This window comes from Agelaius phoeniceus, chromosome 11, assembly GCF_051311805.1.
Source record: "Agelaius phoeniceus isolate bAgePho1 chromosome 11, bAgePho1.hap1, whole genome shotgun sequence".
NCBI lineage: Eukaryota > Metazoa > Chordata > Aves > Passeriformes > Icteridae > Agelaius > Agelaius phoeniceus.
In genome coordinates this window covers 18,673,654-18,692,789 of record NC_135275.1, presented here as the reverse complement: position 1 = coordinate 18,692,789, position 19,136 = coordinate 18,673,654, and the positions used below count along the sequence as shown (strand labels likewise).

Below are 19,136 nucleotides of genomic sequence, written 5' to 3'. Positions count from 1 at the left end.
CTGGAGCAACTCATCATTTTCTTAGCATGCACAACCAAAATCCACGGGCCATGCCTTGGCAAGCCAGCAGTAATCCTCCTGGCTCTAGGAGGAAGCTGCTCTTGAAAGCCCCACCTCTGGCTCCAGTGCTGATACCTGTGGGATGCTGGCAGGACACCCAAGTCTGGGAGCCAGCATCCCTTCCAGGTCTTGCTGCTTGTGTAGCAACAGCCTGAGCCAGCACTGCTGGAAGTTTTCTGGCTTTGTTTAGGACTGATGTTGAACACAGTTCAGGGCAGAAACAAAAAAAAAAAACAAAGAGAACCCACGCTAACTGCCCCAAGAGATCAAACTCTGCTCTTCCAGAGCACACATTTTGGGGGCAGGGAGGCAGGGGACCATCTTGCTATTTAAGATCTGTCATGTTGAAACATTCACAGAGACACTGATCCTTTTGATAAAACAAGAGAAAACCTTTGTGGTGAAACTAATGCAGCTGCGGAATAATCGTACTAATTAGCTGCTCAAGACAAGTCATTGACTGTGATACTTGTAAAAAACACTCCCTTTTCAATTAAGGGTGAAGCATTCTCACATCTAAATCCAGCAGCTTGTTTTCTGGCTGCACATCTGAACCACTTTCACATTTCTAAACCAAAGAGATGCTTTATTTCCATGACCAAGATAGTTACAGATGAGTGGTCTCCCAATTGTTTTGATTATACATTCCTACCAGGAATGTCTGAACATGCATGCTCAAAATGTTTACTTATTTATTTATGAACTATATACATGTATTGCTGAAGTGCTCACATTTTCTTTCTGCCCACTAACAACACTGTGCATCCCACCTCAGAGACCACTGTAATACATGAGAAAAAAAAAGCCACCCAAATGCTGCATTCAGGGAAGGATTCATTCTCCTCATGTTGGAAAAAGGCCAATTTTGTACCACACTTGTCAGCATTCTCATTTGTGTGCTACTGGCAATTTTTACAGATACCTAATGTTGCAAAATTGGTAACCCAGCAGTTCCTCCCACCTTCTTTCATTTTGAACTGTTTCTCCGCCTACCAAAGCCAAGTGTGCTGGAAACCATCTCAGAAGAACCTTTCCATATACAAAAATGTTGGGGAAGGAGAGGGAGCAGGAAGGAGAAATTATTTCCACAGCATTTCAAACAGCTCCTGCCAGAACCTCACCTTGCTCACACAACTACTTTACCTACTTGCACCAAGCATCCTTCCATCTTCCTGCAGGTGATTCAGGGTTCTACTGTTGATCAAAAATTGTAAACAAAAGCTTCAAGTATTGTGACTTTTAATGAGATAACAGTCCCAGAAAATGCTGTTCTACCAAATTCTTCCCCAAAAGGCGAAGATGCTCCCAGGCTTTATTTCCTCTGCAATTCTGCTCAGTATCTCACACGGCAAAGAGGCAGATGAGCCCTGAACACAGAGAGTGTGGACAGCCACATGCTGCCAGACTGCAGCTACTGCCACAGAATCATGGAATTGTTTAGGTTGGAAGAGATCTCCAGGATCATGAGGTCCAACCATTAACCCAGCACTGCCAAGCCCACCACTAAACCATGTCCCCAAGTGCCACATCTACGTGTCTTTTAAATACCTCCAGCAACGGTGACTCAACCATCTCCCCGACAGGCTGTTCCAGTGCTTGGTAACTCCTTCAGTGAAGAAATTCTTTGTAATGGTCAATCTAAGCTTCCTCTGGCACAACTTGGGGCTATCTTCTCTTACCCTACCCATTACTAACTGAGAAAGGGAGATGGGCACCCAAACATCACACCATCAGTGCAGGTGAGTTCAAATAATGCTTGTTCTGGAATAAAAGCTGCTGCACAACACCTGCCTGCCTAACCAGATGCTTCTCTGTCACAAGCACTAGGAAGGAACACGGACAGATTTCCTGTTACTTATTCCCAGGTGCCTGCAAAGCTCCTCCTGTGTGCATGACAGTCTCCCTACACCAGCATTCCTTCCACCCGCCACGAGTGGCACTGATCAAACATGGAAAACACTTTGAAACTTTGGTATCTCATCCTCTAAGTCTGTCCCATGCATCACAAGGTCACTCTCCCATCCAGCTTCCCTTCTGCACCACGTCTGCTCATCTCAAGCACAGAACAGAAGGAACAGAAGATGGTTTGGGTTCCATGACCATGTTGTCAGAAACTCCCTTTTCCAACCAAAGAAGTGATTAAAAATGTGCTATTTCTAAAGCTTCATCCAGAGTTCTGAAAATGGTCATTTTTAAAGCTTCTTGACCCTTCCATGCTGGTGCACAGGCAGATGACCATGCTTGGTGCCATGTACCACAGAACAATCCAGAGTGGACACGTGGATCCAAGACTCCCCTACACGAACTGATTCACCCCCAGATTACGTGGAGCCAGCAGCAGAGCCCACACACAGCTAATACACGATGCAGTTCAGATACTTCCTGCAAACAGTTTATGGAAACCATCTAATTGCAATAAATGAAACCGACTCATCCTTTTAATTGACACATGATTAAACCAGTTATCCATTAGCACTCTAATAAGCACAGTGCAATTGAGACTGGGAGTTATTAGTTATGTGTCATGAGCCAATCCAATTAATCACGAAGTGATAAAGCTTTATTAAATAGTTTAAATTACATATCCTTTGCACAGATGCCTGGGAAATGTTAGATACTGCATACATGAGTTATTATGCAGGTAGCCATTACATAATAAAAGGCAACTGATCACATTAAAATCAAGTTTGATTTTGTTGCCATCGACCCACAGAAACCATAACCTTCCCAGATGTTTACTGATTATTTTATCTGTCCCTTTAGGCAAAAAGACAAACTCATCTTTTGTTGGACAGTTTTGTTTTCAGATTCTATAAATTGATCAAACAAATGCTCTGGTTCACATGCATTAGTTATGAGTTATCTGATGTATAAGCATGAGTTATCTGATGTATATTATTTTGCACTATGTATGCATTGATTAAGAACCTTCTCTGGAGACTTTGAACTGAAAAAAAATTAACTCAACTTTGCTTTTTAACTACTTTAGAAACTTTAACTATTTTTGAGTATTTTTTATGAAAAAAAAATTTCCCCAACGTAATCTTTCTTATACAAATTAGACAAAGAGCCTTCAAAGCCACTTGTTCTAATCAGGATGGACTACCCTGCTCTTAATTGATAAATGACACATAAGAGAGAGGCTGCTGCTCTCTTCCCTCCATTCATGCCAACTGTTTGTTAATGGGTTAGTCCACAGAGAAATCAGCCAGGAAAAGCAGATTTAGCACCTCAAGAAATCCACTGAGCTGCACCAGATATCAGAGGTAAGAAATAACACCGGATTTAAACGCTTTTGTTTATGTCTTACCCTTATCCCATTCATAATTATTCATAGAGAAAATAAAGGCATCCACATTTGAGTTGCAATGTTGGCAACCTCTCATCTCCTTGCTTTAAAGATTAAGATTGTTCTATGCTATAATGGTGGATACTTAAATACTTGACCTCCAGAAGACATTTTCAGAGGAGACCACCACTCAGCTCCCAATATCCCTTGTAGAAAATTACTAGAGTTTCTTCAAAATTCAAGTTGATTTCTACAAATTCTATTTTCAATCTCTCTACCAAGCAGTAAAACCTCAAGAAATTTTTTGTTCCCTGTACTGTATATGTGGCTGAAGCAGCAATGCCTGTATTATCTTCTAACCTGCTAGCCAGCAATGCTGTTTGCCTCAGAAAGAAGTGACAGAAAAGTGAATAGCAAAAGAAAAAAAAAATAAATGCAAGGAGGAGCCAGATTGCACACACCACCACCACTCCAAAAAAAGTCTAATACAAAACACAAAATGTCCAAAACAATAAAAAAAAAAACCCTACACAATCCCTTTTCCCCTTCAGCCAAGGTAAAGGGACTCCAACTACTACAGCATTTTCCCTGGAGCACTTTGTACTTCATTCCTAACATTTAATAATTGATTGTGGGTTACAGCGACGCTCCGCTCACCGCCAACTGCCTGGCGCTGCTTGAAGTATCAATGCAAAAAAAAACAAGCTCAAGATTTGGCACCCTCCTACGTCCTGACTTGCCAAGGACAAAGCAGTTACAAAAACGGTGTGGAGACCTTTATCAGCCTTTATAATAAAGCCAGGACTGCGTTTCAGGCTCCTACATGAAAGGTTTCCGCACTTGAAGGTTACACATTTAAAGAAATAGGCTGCCTGCCCCTGCTCCATCATCGAGGTAAATGTTTTCTGTGCCTCCTAAATGCTTTTGTATCCTGACCTGCACTGCTTGCCTTGCACCATGGGCTGCACCCACAGAACAGAACACAGCCCAAAAGGCACCCACCCATCTGCCTGGATGCACTGAGTGCACCTGGTTGGGGAGGGAAGGCAAAACCCCACAATATCCATTCACCACGCACACCTACTATCTACTACACCAAGGAGATAAGGGTTGAATTTCAAATCAAATTAATCCAGAAGACCAACGTGCTTTGAAAAAAATTTTTTTTAAACCCACACACACAAAACCCCTCCAACAAAACCCAGCCCCACAAACAAAATTATTCAATCCTCAGCTAAGAAATTTTTTTTAAGTTGTTGTACACCATGTAGTAGTTTTCCATTTTTCTTCCTGTCTTTAAAACACACCTTCACAAGTGGCTGAACATAATGCTTTCTGAACTTAATGAAAACCTCTCTCATGACCCAGGAGCACTCAGTAAATAATTATTAAGCTCTGGAGGTGGCTTTTGCATGAGTGTTGACTTAATAAAATGCCGCAAGTTGATCTGCTTGAATGCCCATTTACTTGGGGACACAGCTTGCAGTATAGCCTGGAAAGCTTGATCATGTCCAGGTTAAGGAACAAGGTAAAATTAAGAGGTTCGATCCAGAAGCTGCAAAGGTCACATTTTACAACCCTTTACTACTATTGCTGATAAAAGGGAAAAATTGAAAACCTAAAGTATCCTCAAAGACTTCCATATTATAACAGTGATAATACACCAAGTCTTTTTACACAGAAACTGAACCTCTGTTAGCCCAAATCTGCAGTTTTGCCATCAAGTTTCAGAATAAGAGACATACATATGTATGTATATTTAAACACAGAGTCTTCCCCTCCTGAAAGTCACCATCAGTACCTGAGCTGGTGGGCCCAGCTGCTGGGGCTCTGCAGAGGACAGTGGCCAGTCCCAAGCACAGCAATCCTCAATTCCCAGAGCACAACCTCCACCACAAACCAACCCCGCAATCATCCGCTCACGCTGCCCCAGCAAAGCATCACTCACAGACAGAGGCTGTCAAAGGAGCAGGGCATGAACATCTGAACAGCTTCCATCTTTCCCCAAAAATTTGGTGTCCAAGGGCTTGTGCTGAGCACCCCCGGGTGAAAGCCAAGCAGCGTCCGGGCCGGCTGTGTCTCCAGGGGAGGCTCCAGATAAGGACCTGGCAACTCCAATCCCCAGGGAGCAGCAGCTCCCAGCACTGCAGACCTGTGCAATCCAGCACCTACCGAGGAGAAAACAACGGGCTTGAGGCAGCACGGCCAGGGGGTACCACGAAAGGGCTCCAAAACAGCCCAGGAGTCTGGAGCCAGCATCATGGTGCATCCTGTCTCACCTGCATGGGAGCGCCGCGCAGCCTCCTGATGGGCACCTGGATCCGCAGGGTTTGGGGTAAATTCCCGGCACTGCCCTGGGCTGAGAGGATCCCAGGGGCTGCACCACCCTCACCGCCCCGCAAGGAATGGGAGAAACCGAAGACACGGGCTGGCATTGCAAGCAATTCTCCCATTCATTAATTAAAAGGGGTGTGATCAGGCCATTAACACCATCAGTGGATAAGGGCTGTCTGTAACAGCACCTTTTTCTCACGATCTTTATCGCCAAAAAGATGAAGGGAAAGGGTGGGTGCAAGACAAATTTGTTTTCTGGGATGTAACTTCGCATTCAAGGTTCACCTAGGCGAACCTCCCACCTAGGAACCACTGGACATGCATCTCTCAAGAGCCTGAATTACATCTGTAATGGCACAGAGTCGATGTGACAGCGCACACACCATTTCCCCAGCTCCACCTCTGCTCAAACAGGCTGGAAAAGAACACACAGCTACACAAATACCTCAAGCTCCCAAAACTGTCCCATGAAAGGAATTTAAAATGTAGCTGACTGCATTACCTGATACTGGTTTCATCTTTTTCCTCAAACTTTTGAAGTTTCCATCACAAACTCAGAAAAAATATTACCAAAAAAATAAAAGAGGAAAAAAAGGCATGACACAGATTTGCCTTTCACTTAAAAGTCTGACCTTGTTAAAGGCTTTTTAAACGGTTTTTCAGACACCACATCTATGGGCACTTCCCTCTCTAAAGGGCTCTACACAAATTTGCAAAACAAAAGGCCAGATTGCTAAAACAACCAAAAGGTGATAAAAGAAAAGGCGAGGAGATAAGGTTCCACTAGCAATCTCTGTAGTTTTTGAATTTGTAATGCAGAATTTACCTTTTTTAATCTGGGTAAACAGCAATGATAACACTGTCGCTGACAGAAGATGACGTATGACCACCACACTTTTTGATACTTTACAACTACACCGTGCCCAGGTCTGGCTTCACAGCACCTTCCCATCTTATCTTGGTTTAGAAATTATCACTTCCACAGCTGGATAGCAAGTTTATTCACAGAGGCAGTTTTAAGCAGAAGATAAGGCTCAACCATGCAGTGCCCACAGCTTGTATCCATAACTCACGTGCCCAGACTCCTTCCCAGCTAAAAAGCCATGGTGTCCCTCAAGGCTTACCAGGAACAGCAATTCCCAGCCTAAATCCTTCCATTCATCCAAGGCTTTCTGCTTATTGACTCCACTGTTACAGCACTATTCAATGCCTTCCAAAGAGGATGAGGCAGCTGGAAGCCTCATCTCCTGCAGATGACATCCTCGCTCTGGCATGCTGAGCAAACAGGATCTTGAGGAGCAAAAGGGAAAGTGTTTATGGAAGATTTGCTTTAAATGATTAAGAATCCCAAACAGTCATGATGAGAACCACACAGTGAATTCTGTGCTCGGTATGTTGGCATTATCAGCACGTAGGACTTGCTCACAACACTAAAAACAACATGCAAGGGAACAAACAACCCATCACTGCAATAATTTTAATATTAAACCAGTCTTGGACAGGTATTATGCAAACTCTCGTTTCAATCTCTAGCCACAGCACTAGCTGTTCATTACTGGACCTGATCAGATCAGCAAATGTCTTTAGCAACTCTTCTTTCTAACAAAGCAACTCCCCAGGCTGCATAAACCAATTCCTCAGCATCCCCATGCTTGGAACAAACTTCAATTTTAGAGTCCCTTAAGTATTGCTCATGTTTCTTCTACCTTTTTATCTATTTGTGGAAAAGTTATTGGGGCAAAGAGGATTGTGCAAGCTGAACTACTTGGGGTAGGGGTAAAAAAGCCCTTATTCAGCAACGAGTTACTTTACCAACCGCTTGGATATTTACACTACAATTAGGATTTGCAATTGCAGGACAGATGTGCCAGACTTGCTGCCTTGGGTTTTCACAGCACAGACAGGAAGGTGGGATAAGCTCCAGCTGTCCATGTAAGGAAGCATTAGTGATGTTTACAAACTTGCTAATTGAGGCGAAGCAAAATGGAGGAATTGCCCAACTGCAAACAACTGAAGACAGGCGGCCTTCAATTCCCTACTTAGGCCACTCAGTGCCCCCACAACATCCCTGATGTGGGAGAATCCCAAACCAAGGCTCCTGGAGGAAGCAAACCTCCTCAGTTCATCAGGAATCACTGCTATGTCAGCAGCATCCTCAGTACAGGCACACCCAGTAAAGAGCCCTTCTGTCACCAGGTACCTCTCCCAAATCCCAAGTTTGGGGATTCCCAAAGCTGGGGACAGTTTCTGTGTGCTTACAACCTCAGTGTGTGCACTGTGGGGCAGGATGGCTGGGGCAGGACAGTGCAAATATTATACTGCCATCCAACAGCTGTAAATTCTGCTTTAAATTTGTCACATTTGCAGGAACTGCAGTCTTTCACAGAAATATCTGGCATTGATTTAAAGCCTTCAGCACTGGGGAATTGCATCTCCAAGGACTATTATGGTAATTCCTCCTCTTCCCTCATCAAAATAATTCTGCATCTTGTTTCAAGCCAGAAACTGCTCATGAACATCAGAGAGGGAATGAGGAAAAAAATTACTTAAACATGGGGTGACATGTAAATAAAAGAAATACCAAATGAAAACCATGGTACAGAATGAAGTCTCATTCAAAATAAAAACATGCAAGCAACATTTATACTTCTTGATTTCACAAAGTCAAAAATATATACAAAAAGATCCACCCTAACCTATTTATAGGTCTTTTAACATCTCAAATATGGCCCTGCTAATACACAGCCTCAATTTAATTTTGCAATCACCCTTCGGCTTTGCATATCTTATGTTGCATCTAAAATGCACAAGCACATCTCAAAGAGGAGACATCAGGAAAAATCTTCAGAAATAACTTTATGCAACTAAATACAATCTCAAAGATTAACACAGCTGCTGAGTTTCTAGAAAATGGGATTTTCTCAACTAAAACTGTTCAGCACAACCCATGTTTTGCACAGTTCAGTGACAACTAAGCCATGTTGTCCGTGCCACTTGTAGCAGGAACACCACTTCTTACTTTTCAAAATACATTACAGCCCTTGGTTTACTTCTGAAAAAAGAGCAGCCAACTCAAAACTATTTACAAGCCTTTCTGTCAGAGCCTCCTAATCTGTTCTGCACTGCCAGAAGCACAGCACTTGAATGGCTATTTCTGTTCAAAGCTATATTTGTTGTGGAACTACTGCAAACTCCTGAATCATGTAAACAGAGGCAAGAGCCAAAAAATGTTTCACTGGACTTGAAGTTCACATCTGCCTTAGTTACTAGGACAAAAAAATAAAGGCAGGGCTTAGCTTATAACCAATAAATCCTGCAAAGACTACAGTTAATCACGCATTCCTGCAACAGGGTTTTGTTTAATCTGGTTTACTTAGCATTTGTGACCTTGGCAAAGTACCTGCTGGAGCCCCCACCATTGGTGTGGAGCAGCATTTCACACCTTCTGTTATTTTAGGCTTCAGCAGGCCACTGTACAGTGCTACATTAGTGAGCCAGGTCCATAAACATGCAGCAAAGTCACCTGGAAATGATGTGCAGCCCCAGACTTGCTGGAGCCCAGCAGCCAACTGTAGTGCTGTCCCTAAAGAGCAGAGTTGTAGCAGCTCTCAGTCAGGAGCTGCAGCTGCACCCTGGGGGCAAACGTGCTGCTGGAGCCAAGTGACCCTGCCACTTCTTCATCTTCTTGGCTCAGAAAAGTCACTGCTACTGCCTTCATCTCAGCCTATTGGTGTGGAAGAAAACTCCACCTTCCCTGCACTCACCACCTTCCATTCCTCATGATCCTCCTCCAGCAGGAACAACCCCCAGTATTCCCAACACGCTGGAAACCATGAAAACCCCCAGAACAACAATGAAAACCCACAGAGGAGTTTGATCCCAAGTTCCCACAGATTACACTGATCTATCACTTTGGGCAGGGACCAATTCTGCCCAGTGGTCTTTGGCACTGAGGTATAGCAGGCAGGAGGACAAGCAGCATGTGCTTGGGTAAGAATGGGACATCACAGGTGGATTAAGGAAAATAAAAAAATGTTTCCTTCAGAACCCACATAAGAAATCTGGATTAACCTTTAGTAGCTTTTTTTGGTTTTTTTTGTCATACAACCATTACTGAATTCAGAAATTTAGTGGCTGCCTGATACTTAGTTGCCAATATATATCTAATACACTGAAAATATTTTTCCCTTCCACATTCAGGAACTGCAACTAGCTTTACAATATTCAGGAGAGGAAAAAATTATTTTTTTTCTAAACTTCAGAACAAGCAAGATGATATGCTATTCTTTCTTGTTTTTAAAAGCAGATAATGCAAGTATATATGGATAACAGCTTTTATCATCTATCTTACCATAGTTTATTTTTGTACAAATCTTGAACTTCATCTTAAACTAAGATATTCCACCATAGTAGTGTTATACTTCTGTGCCACTTCCCTTCACACAGCTACAACCTGGCTACAGAATTCTTAATCTTAATAGAAGGATATATATTTAGATTTGCCTTGAATTGACACTACAGACTACTTAAAACTGCATTAAAGCCTGTATTATCCTGCACACACTTTCAGAGTACCAAAAATGAACATCAGCTGACAATGCCAGAGTTATTCAATTAACACTTGCAAAGCCAAAGCACTTTGCAGTCCTTTACACAAGCTGCCAAAACAAACCCCAAAACAAAAGCAGCCAAAAAAGCAACCCCCATGCCTGGACTAGGGGAAGGCAGCTTCTGTAGGATTTCTCACTTGGCCAGCTCCCTGACATCTCCCTTTCCACACTAGATGGAGCTTTGTCCCCTCTTCCCCAGCGTCTGGCAGAGCCCTGAGCTGGGATAAAAAGGGTAAAGAGGCAAAGGGTGAAACAGCAGCGTCACCCCAAATAAACAGCCTGCAGCAGTGGCTTCAGGAACACCAAGAGGCCAGCGAGGACCTGGGCTCTCACCCTGCCCTCCTGGCTCTCTGATTTCAACACAGCCTTGTCTTGCCATTTTTGAAGAATGGAAGATTTCAACAATTCCAGGTCCCAATCCATGCTGAGCTCCTACCAGCCTTTACCATGGCTGCAAGGCACTGCCTGAGCTCTCACCACACTCAAATTACACTTCTTTTCCTCCCCTTGTAAAGGGACAGCATTTAAACTTATTACCAGATTACACACCTGAATTGCTCACTGGGTTTTCTGTATCCCTCTTCATATTCCCAGTTATTTTCTTTCAAAATAAGCTCTTCAATCTCTTCTCTATTAACCTGAAACATCTGTTCCAAATGCCTCTGCTCAGGCTCCAGCCTTGGATCCACTGACACTTCGGGGAAGCAACTCATGGATAAAATTCCCCTTGATTTGTATCTGCTGGATTTGGTCTGTATTGTTTCAGATCACAGGTCAAGAGAAACAGCTCATCCTTCTGGTGAGCTGCCACAACTCCATTAGGATCTTTCAAAGCACAACAGGATATGGTACATCATCTGTATTTCCCTGATGAATTTAAACTCAATGGGACTGAGAGGAGCCCAGGGGAATGAGTCACTGCCGATGTCACAAGTGGCCAAGCACTGCAAAGCACAAAAAGCAGCAGCCTCGGGCTGTATCAGACAAGGCAATGCCCCAGAGGATGGAGAAGCACTGTGTTCCAAGAGCCAAACCTGTGTGTGCCTTGTGGGCAAGGGCTCATGCTTGGGCAATGTGCTCAAGAACACAGAGCTAAAATTGAGGGGACAAGGGAAACAAGCCCACGTTATAGTGGGAAGCTAAAGAAAAGTTTGGAGGTTGACAGGAGTGAGTGTTGCTGTCTATAAATACAGCAGAGAAACAAACACCCAGGAGAGAACAACCCTGGCATGTCACCAAGCGATATAAACCAGCCATGAACAAGATTAAATTGGTATCAACAGACTCATTCTGAGAAGTTCAGACCTGAAACCACTTCCAGCTGGAGGACTGGCGAAGGAACAACATGCTCCTTTGCAAATAAAGCCTGGCTGCCTAATCAAAGTAGGTCACTGTGGAATAAAGCAGCCAGCAAGGAACTGCAGGAAACAGAATCACAGAATCAATAAGGCTGGAGAAGACTTTAAATCATCAAGCCCAACCTTTGACCAACCACCACCTTGGCACTCAGTGCTCCACTCTGGTTCACATGTCCAGCCATTTCCTGAACACAGAAGATGCCCTGCAGCCAGAGGCTCAAAAAGGACAGATACAGAGCAAAGCAAACTCCTTGGGAGAGCAGATGGGTCTGAAGTGGTGCTGGAATATTGCACACAACAGGAGCCTTCATATACACCATGCTGAATTAAAGCAGTAAATAATACCTCAAAATGCAACCCCTACTTTCTTAATTAAAGATTAGAGGTTCCCCCAAAACAAACTCACTCAAGAAATATCTACTACAAAAAGAGAAATCCTAAAGTAGACAGAAGGCGTGCAGAGCAGGAGGTTTCATCCAGAGCAGATTAAGAGGGATGGATACCTTTTGAAGGAAAGACAGCACCTGGAAGGTCCAACAGCCACCATCACCCATGACTTCCAACACAAGGCTTTAGAACAGAGCCCCTTGGGGACACACAGCCTGGGCAGTACAGACAGAAGGGGAAACCACATCTCTAAATCCCAGAATGCTCCATCCTCTGTAGCCAACAGCCATGTCCTGTTACCCTACTCAGCAACACAGCACTGAAGGTGAAGCTGCCAGGCTCTTACAACACCTGCTCACAGGCTCAGCAGAGAAGAACCCTTTCAGTTTGTCACAGCAGCATGAAAACCCAAACCTTTGACAGCCTGTAACCGTTCAACATCCTGAACATGCCATCCAAAATTTCCCCTGAAGTTCAAGAGTGGAGCATAATGAAAACACCTTCACTGACCATGTTATTTCCAGCCTGGGAACAAAGAACTCCAGCCTCCGGTGTGCTTTTAATACAGGCTAATTTATTCTGAAAAAAGTAATAATTAAGTACACAAAACCAAAGTATGGAACCTGAAAAACACCTTCCTGTCTGGCAGAGCAAGTGCTTTCTAAGGACACTTACACTAGCTCCTGCTGCTAAAATAGTTTATTAAAAAACTCGGGAAAAGCAAAGATGATCTCAAAAATTCACAGCAATGCTAAGCTGGAAAAGTTACACTGAAAAAAACCCAAAGCAGATCAAATGCATTAATATATTCTTGTGATTAAGTCCATATCCAAGCTGTTTGCAACTGAAGTCCTTAATATTTGAGTGATTATGTATGTTTTTAAAAATCTTACAAGTGTTAAGTACTACTAAAAAACCAGCACATTAAATCTTTACAGCCTGGGATTGAGAAATTCCCTGAAACAAGAGGAAAAAAGCCCTAGGCGAAAAACCATAATAATCAATTTTCTCCACCCATCCCACCGCATGCCTCTGCAGAACCAGCATCAGGTAAATTGGGGATTGCAGAGTCAGCCAGAATAAAGCAGTTCCCAGGCCAAAGGGCTTTCAACCAGGTCCAAGACCTTGGTACTGTGGTGGCCCAGGACAAAAAATGCAGATGAAGCATTAGCAAGTGCCAGAAGGGAGGTGCTGACACCAAAACCAGCCTGACAGTTACTTCTTCAGGTAAACTGTACCACTCCTTAGTTAAGAAAACCTCAATATACTGCCATTAAAAATAAAAAGGCAGTAAAAGGCTACTGTGATTCCAGTGAATGTTTGAGCCCTTTCCATGTCCACATGCAAGTAACAGCTGGAGATGGCAGGGATGGGCTGAATAGCCTTAGCCTGGTGAAAAAACAGGTTTAAAGCACAAAAATTCCCAGATTTATCATTTTCTCATTGCATTATTCAACAGCAGCATCATTTTATCAACCCCTCAAGTACCACCCTCCAAGAAGCAATACACGAGGGGTTTTCTATAAGGTTTTCCATAACCACTAGAGCACAAAAAAAAAAAATGTTGGCAGAAAACTGATAGGTTTTCTACAGCAAAGTCCTTTATAATTTTTCATTTGAGATTAAATGTAATAAAGTTCCTTAGGACTAAAAAAACAAATTGCAAATCTAAGGTGGATCCCAACCTGCAGGCATTTTTTATCAGTTAACATTTCACATGCAAAAAAATGTAAACAGTGAAGTTCAAGCCAGAACGAAGTTCTTTCCTCATTTCAATTAAAAACATGATTATAACTATTTACCTTAAAATAGTTTGAGCAACCTGGTCTAGTGGAAGGTGTCCCTTCCCATGGCAGGGGGGTTGGAACTGGATGATCTTTAAGGTCCCTTCCAACCCAAACCAATAAATTATTCCAGGATTCCCAGTGGGAATCTATAGATGCATGGGAAGAAGACAAGGAAATGAAAAGCAAAACAAAGTGCCTACAGAAAACAGATTTAAAACTGTATTTCCGCATGGCAACAAAGAAACATGCTTCTTGGAAACACCCATTTCTGTTTAACATAATGGTGGTGGGAATTCCTGCCAAAGTAAACTTCAAAAATTTGTTTGCCACGGAGGAAAACTGAGCAAACTGGAGTTCTGTGTGCAGAATCCTGTTTCAAGAGGGTGAAGGTTTCTTTGTTCCCTCTAGTGCCAGGTCACTTCAAACTTTTGCGCCTACATACTTTCTTATGCTTGCAAAACCTTCAAAACAATAAAAAGAAAGAAAACTAGAAGATGAAAAATTTTAATAACCCACTCCTAAAAACCAAAAAGCCTTCCACAACATGCCATGTGTAAAAATATTTGACATCTTTCTTATTCTATCAGTCTACTTCCAAAAGTTTGGCATCTTTGAAACCAAAATATTATTCACGCAGTGCAGAGATGTTTGTTTTTATAAAAAATGTTTGCATGACATCCAGGAAAAAAAAAAGATGTATTTACAACGTTGGTGCAAATTACATAATCTGTCCTCTTAGATGTCAGTTTCTGGCCATTAACAACCGTAGCTACAGATAAGACCTTTTATTCAATTATCATGCTAAATTTCACATTTCTGTAAGCAGCACGATAAAGCAGCTCAATGACTCCTCCTCTGCTTATCTGCTATCTCAGTATCATTTCTGACACTAGAAATATAATTGCAACTTTCTAGGCTCGGCTGCCCCAACAGATCCCTGTGCACTAACATGAGTTTTCCTTCTGCAGCTCTCCTTTCCAGTTAGGTCTTCTGCAATTCTGTGGTTTTAAGTTTGTATCTTCAGCACGCAGACACATGGGAAAACAGCAATTCCTGAAATTTGTTACTTATTCAAGATATTTCTCATGGTATTTGTCACACCAACCTCAGGATGTAAACTCAAATTGTAAATCAGACTTTCAGCTGCAGGATTGGGGAGAAAAAGAGGCTGGTTGAGATTATTAGACAGCAACTCTCATGGAGCATTTAATTCCATCCTTAAATTCAGGCACATACTCAGCACATCACAACCAAACTTAGGTGGAACATGGTCCCAAACCCAAGGAAATCAATAGGAGAATCTCATTCCGATTTCCCACAGAATCTTTGGGCACAGCACAGCATTTTGAGCCAAAATCCTGCCTGCCTTCCAGCACCTGAGGAAACTGCCCTCGCAGGCAGCGTGGATCCCCCCACGTACAGAGTCAGCTCTGAGTCCACAGCATCTGCCACGGAGCAAACCCTGACCCAGCTGGCTGCACATGAAAGCACATGCAAAAGGTCTTGTGCACGCTTGTTCAGCTGGTTTGAAAAAGAAAAAGAAATGAGCGAGAAAATATTGTAGTTTCTTGTGGTTCCAAGTCAGATAATTTCTCTATTTTATTCCTACCTGGGCCAGGAGGAGAGAGGGAAAACTAAAACAAAATTCTTATATATCACTGCTTCTTCTCCATCTCTGCCAGCCAGCTGCAGGAGCTGACGTGCAGGCACAACCCCAGGCTGGCACCAGGAGGGACAATTGCTCTGTGGAGCTCTGCTGCAGCTCAGAGAAGAAAAAGGACCAAGGACTTACCCAGGGGATTCATCCTTTCACCTTTCAATCCAAGGCAAGGCAAGAGCTCCCTGGGACCTGAGCTCCTGGTGGCCACAGAACCAAGACTAAACAGAAAGGTCTCAGCAAGCACTGGCTTCCAGAAACTGCACTTCCACTCCTACCATCCACCTCCTAACCCTGCTGCTGCATTTGTGGCTGCCTTTGTTAGAACACTTCTGCAAATGAAAACAGATGAGTAACTATTGCTGCTTTAGCAAACTCCCAAGCCCATGGTCACTAATAATAGCTTTGTTCCTTTTATTACTAAACAAAACCAAAAAAAAAAAAAAAAGTTTAAATGCTTGTATAAAATGCACATTGCTGAATGTTTTCTTTCATTGATCCAGGGCTGTTTCCCCATATGAGCTTAGGCCCAGGACTCTGGAACAATTTCTGTGATCAACACGATGTGGAGTGATCTCAGGCTTCCCTCACAAAAAAAAATTTTAAAATCACATTTTGTGCTCCTTCATTTGAGACGTTGGGAGTTCAATTAAAAAATAAATCTGAACAGAGACATTCTTGCACAAACTGGAAGGCAGAGGCAGGTCAGAGCACCCTGGCAGGAGAGCTGATGGATTCAGGGAGGCAGAGGAGCTCCAGCAGCTCCCGGCTCCTGCCCAGCCCCAACTGTGCCAGGAGCAAACAGGTGGCACACAGGGAAAGGGCAGCATGTGGGGAAGAGAAAGTGGAGAAGGGCAACAAGAGAGGAAGAAAACAGAGAGGGGATGAAGCCATTGCTGTGAAGTGACAGCGGGAGAATGACCGCAGGAAAGCCTTCCCTTGTGTGAGAAAAAGAAACAAGAAAAGCCACAAGAACTACTGTCGGTAAATAATTCTGCTTTTCCTCTCTGCAATCAAATCAATTACAGGAAGTTCTGAAAGCAATAAAAATAACAGGGTCCCAAATCACCCCAAGTCTGCCACGCTTTATTTGATGAAGCCTCCCACCACACACCCCCTTTGGCCTGGGGTCTGCTGTAGCCTCCTGCTCCTCCCATGCTCATGCCCCTGGCCAAGCAAAGGCCATGTCTCTCCCCTTCCTTGTTTTGGGGTGCAGGTTTTACACCAATCATGGATTGAAATGTAGCACAATCAAGGCCAAGGCCTCTGTTATCCTACAAATGGTGCTGGAAAATGACTCTGCTTTGGCTGCCCATGCTGGAAGGTGAGTAGACATCAAGAAAAAAAAAAAAAGATGCTGAATATTCAAAAGTCAAGCCACAGCATTTTTCCATCTAAAGCTTCTAGGGGTTTTTAGTTTATTAATTTCTGTTATTGGGCTGACTGCTGCTGAATGATCCCAAGCATTGCATGGTGAATGTTTTTTTTCACAGGAAGTAACCAAGCCAAAAGCAGCGAAAGCATCCTCTTGTTCTTGTGTGAGCCCTTTTCTATTATTTTTTTTCCTTAGTTTATTTGAACAATAGCACCATGAAACAGCCTACAATAATGACTGTTACAAAATAGGAAGCTGAATTATTAGGCAAGCTCTGTCTGCGTAACTCAATCAGCCTAGGGAGGATATGACAGGCACGACCAAGACAAAGGACTGGACTCTGTGACCCCAGGCATCCTTCAGGATTCTCTTTCTGAGTTATTAAAAGCTGAAGTTTGCTTTTTGCTCCTTGATTAGAGGCACCATTCCTATAAGTGCAGTTTTAGTAAAGCACTGGCATTTCCCAAGAAAGTCAATCACCAAGTGTGCACACAGAAAACAAACACTTTGGAGAGGCTAGGATGAGAACTCTACCTGAAAATAAGGTTCAAAATGGAAATTCCAAGTTTAGTATTTAACCTTTGAGCACAGAGGGGATTCACACAGCAGGAGAGGTAAATCATGAGGTAGTCTTTAAGCAAACACCCAACAACAGTTTCTGCAAACTAACAAAAAATAACTGGTAAAAGTGGTTTTCAAGCAGTTTAAAGGTTCAACAGCACAGAAGTTCTTCAATCCTGCCAAGAGCATCATCAGAACCAGCTCTGGAGGGATATATTTTGGACCAGTAACCAAGGGCAGCCACCCACCACCCTGTCATTACAATAACCCTACTGAAACTATGAAAATCAGGTCTTAAGTGCTCGGCTGAGCAACACTTTGGAGCCAACAGCAACACCAGTGACTGAGCAAGAGCAATACAGGAACCTGCAAGTGAATCATTAACGAGCAATGATTTCTCCATTACTCACTGTGGATATAGAGTTACTGTGGGTAAGATTTGTTTCTAAAAAAAGGGAACAGCCACCAACATGAGCACTAACACATTCATCAAAGCCCGGCACAACGTGGGAAGGAAAGAGGAAGGCACAGCTCTCAGGCAGGCTTTGTCCAGAAGAGCTGCTCATTGAGGAGGGCTTGGTGGAGCAGAGCAGACGTGCTGGGAGCAGCATCTCACACCATCCCCTTGCACAGGGTCACACTCAGGGGCTCGGGTCAATTGGGTGTTGATTTTGCATCACACCAAGAAATTATTAACTCATTCTACAAAAGCCATACAACTGTCAGGCTGCTGATAGAGATCAATAACCGACCACTAAAACGTCAACAGTTTGACCTCTAGGCAAGTGTTTCCATACCCCTTCACCCATGTACTACAGAGTAAACCCTCCCAGTACATTTTCCCCAAGCATTTGCAGTCTGTGCTATTGAGAATAAGCAACAGGAGAACTGAGCCGACATTCTCAGCCAATCTTTAGGCAAGATTAGCAAGCAATTAAAGCTGTTGTATGAGGAATTTTAAGTGCTCTACAACTTCATGCCAAACAAGAGCTAGTCAAGCACTGGAATTTATTTTTTGCAATTCTGTTCTACACAGAAACAGAGACAAATTTAAAGAAAAGACTTTTTGAAGCAAGGATTCAACCAATTACTAAAACATCTATTATAGTTTAAATACTAACATATCTGAAAGAAAATCTGCATCAAAAGGGGATGTGCAAGGCTTTGTGATTACTTGCTACCAGAACATTTCAATTTCAACTGAACTGGGGTGTTTCAATCACTTTTTGTCCTTTTGTTGGTAAAACAAAATTAATGGTAATGCTAATTGCACCCTAGCCACTTTGGGTGCAGCACATCCTGGGAACAATTCTGAAGGCCAGAACTCAATCTCAGCCCCAAAAGCAAACGAGAGCTTTGCCATCCCTTACCTACAACCAGATACACCAGGACAGGTGGCAGAGAATACAGCTTTTGTCCCAAGACTTGATTATTTAGCTAAAAAAACAGCTAAAAATCTTCATTAAGTTGCCAGGAAAACAAGAGGGAGTAACAGAGAAAGCCACACATTTCATCAGGGTAAGAGTTACAAGATGTTCAAGAGGAAAAGCTTGGTTTTAAGTACAACAGAAAATAAGGCAGATTTGGGGAACTGTCACCCCCAGCAACAATTGCACAGCTTGCATGGGTCTGACAATAAGGGTTGAAAATAATGATTTTCATAAACACACTCACTGGAGCAGAAGAAAATGTTACAATGAACAAAGCAAGTAAGCAAA

At 43.0% G+C, this 19,136-nt stretch overlaps 1 protein-coding gene across 4 annotated transcripts in view; it reads right to left on the bottom strand.

Moving 5' to 3' along the window:
• MITF (melanocyte inducing transcription factor) overlaps positions 1 to 19,136 on the bottom strand; it is a 99,854-nt gene that overhangs the window by 45,195 nt on the left and 35,523 nt on the right. The window lies entirely within an intron of this gene.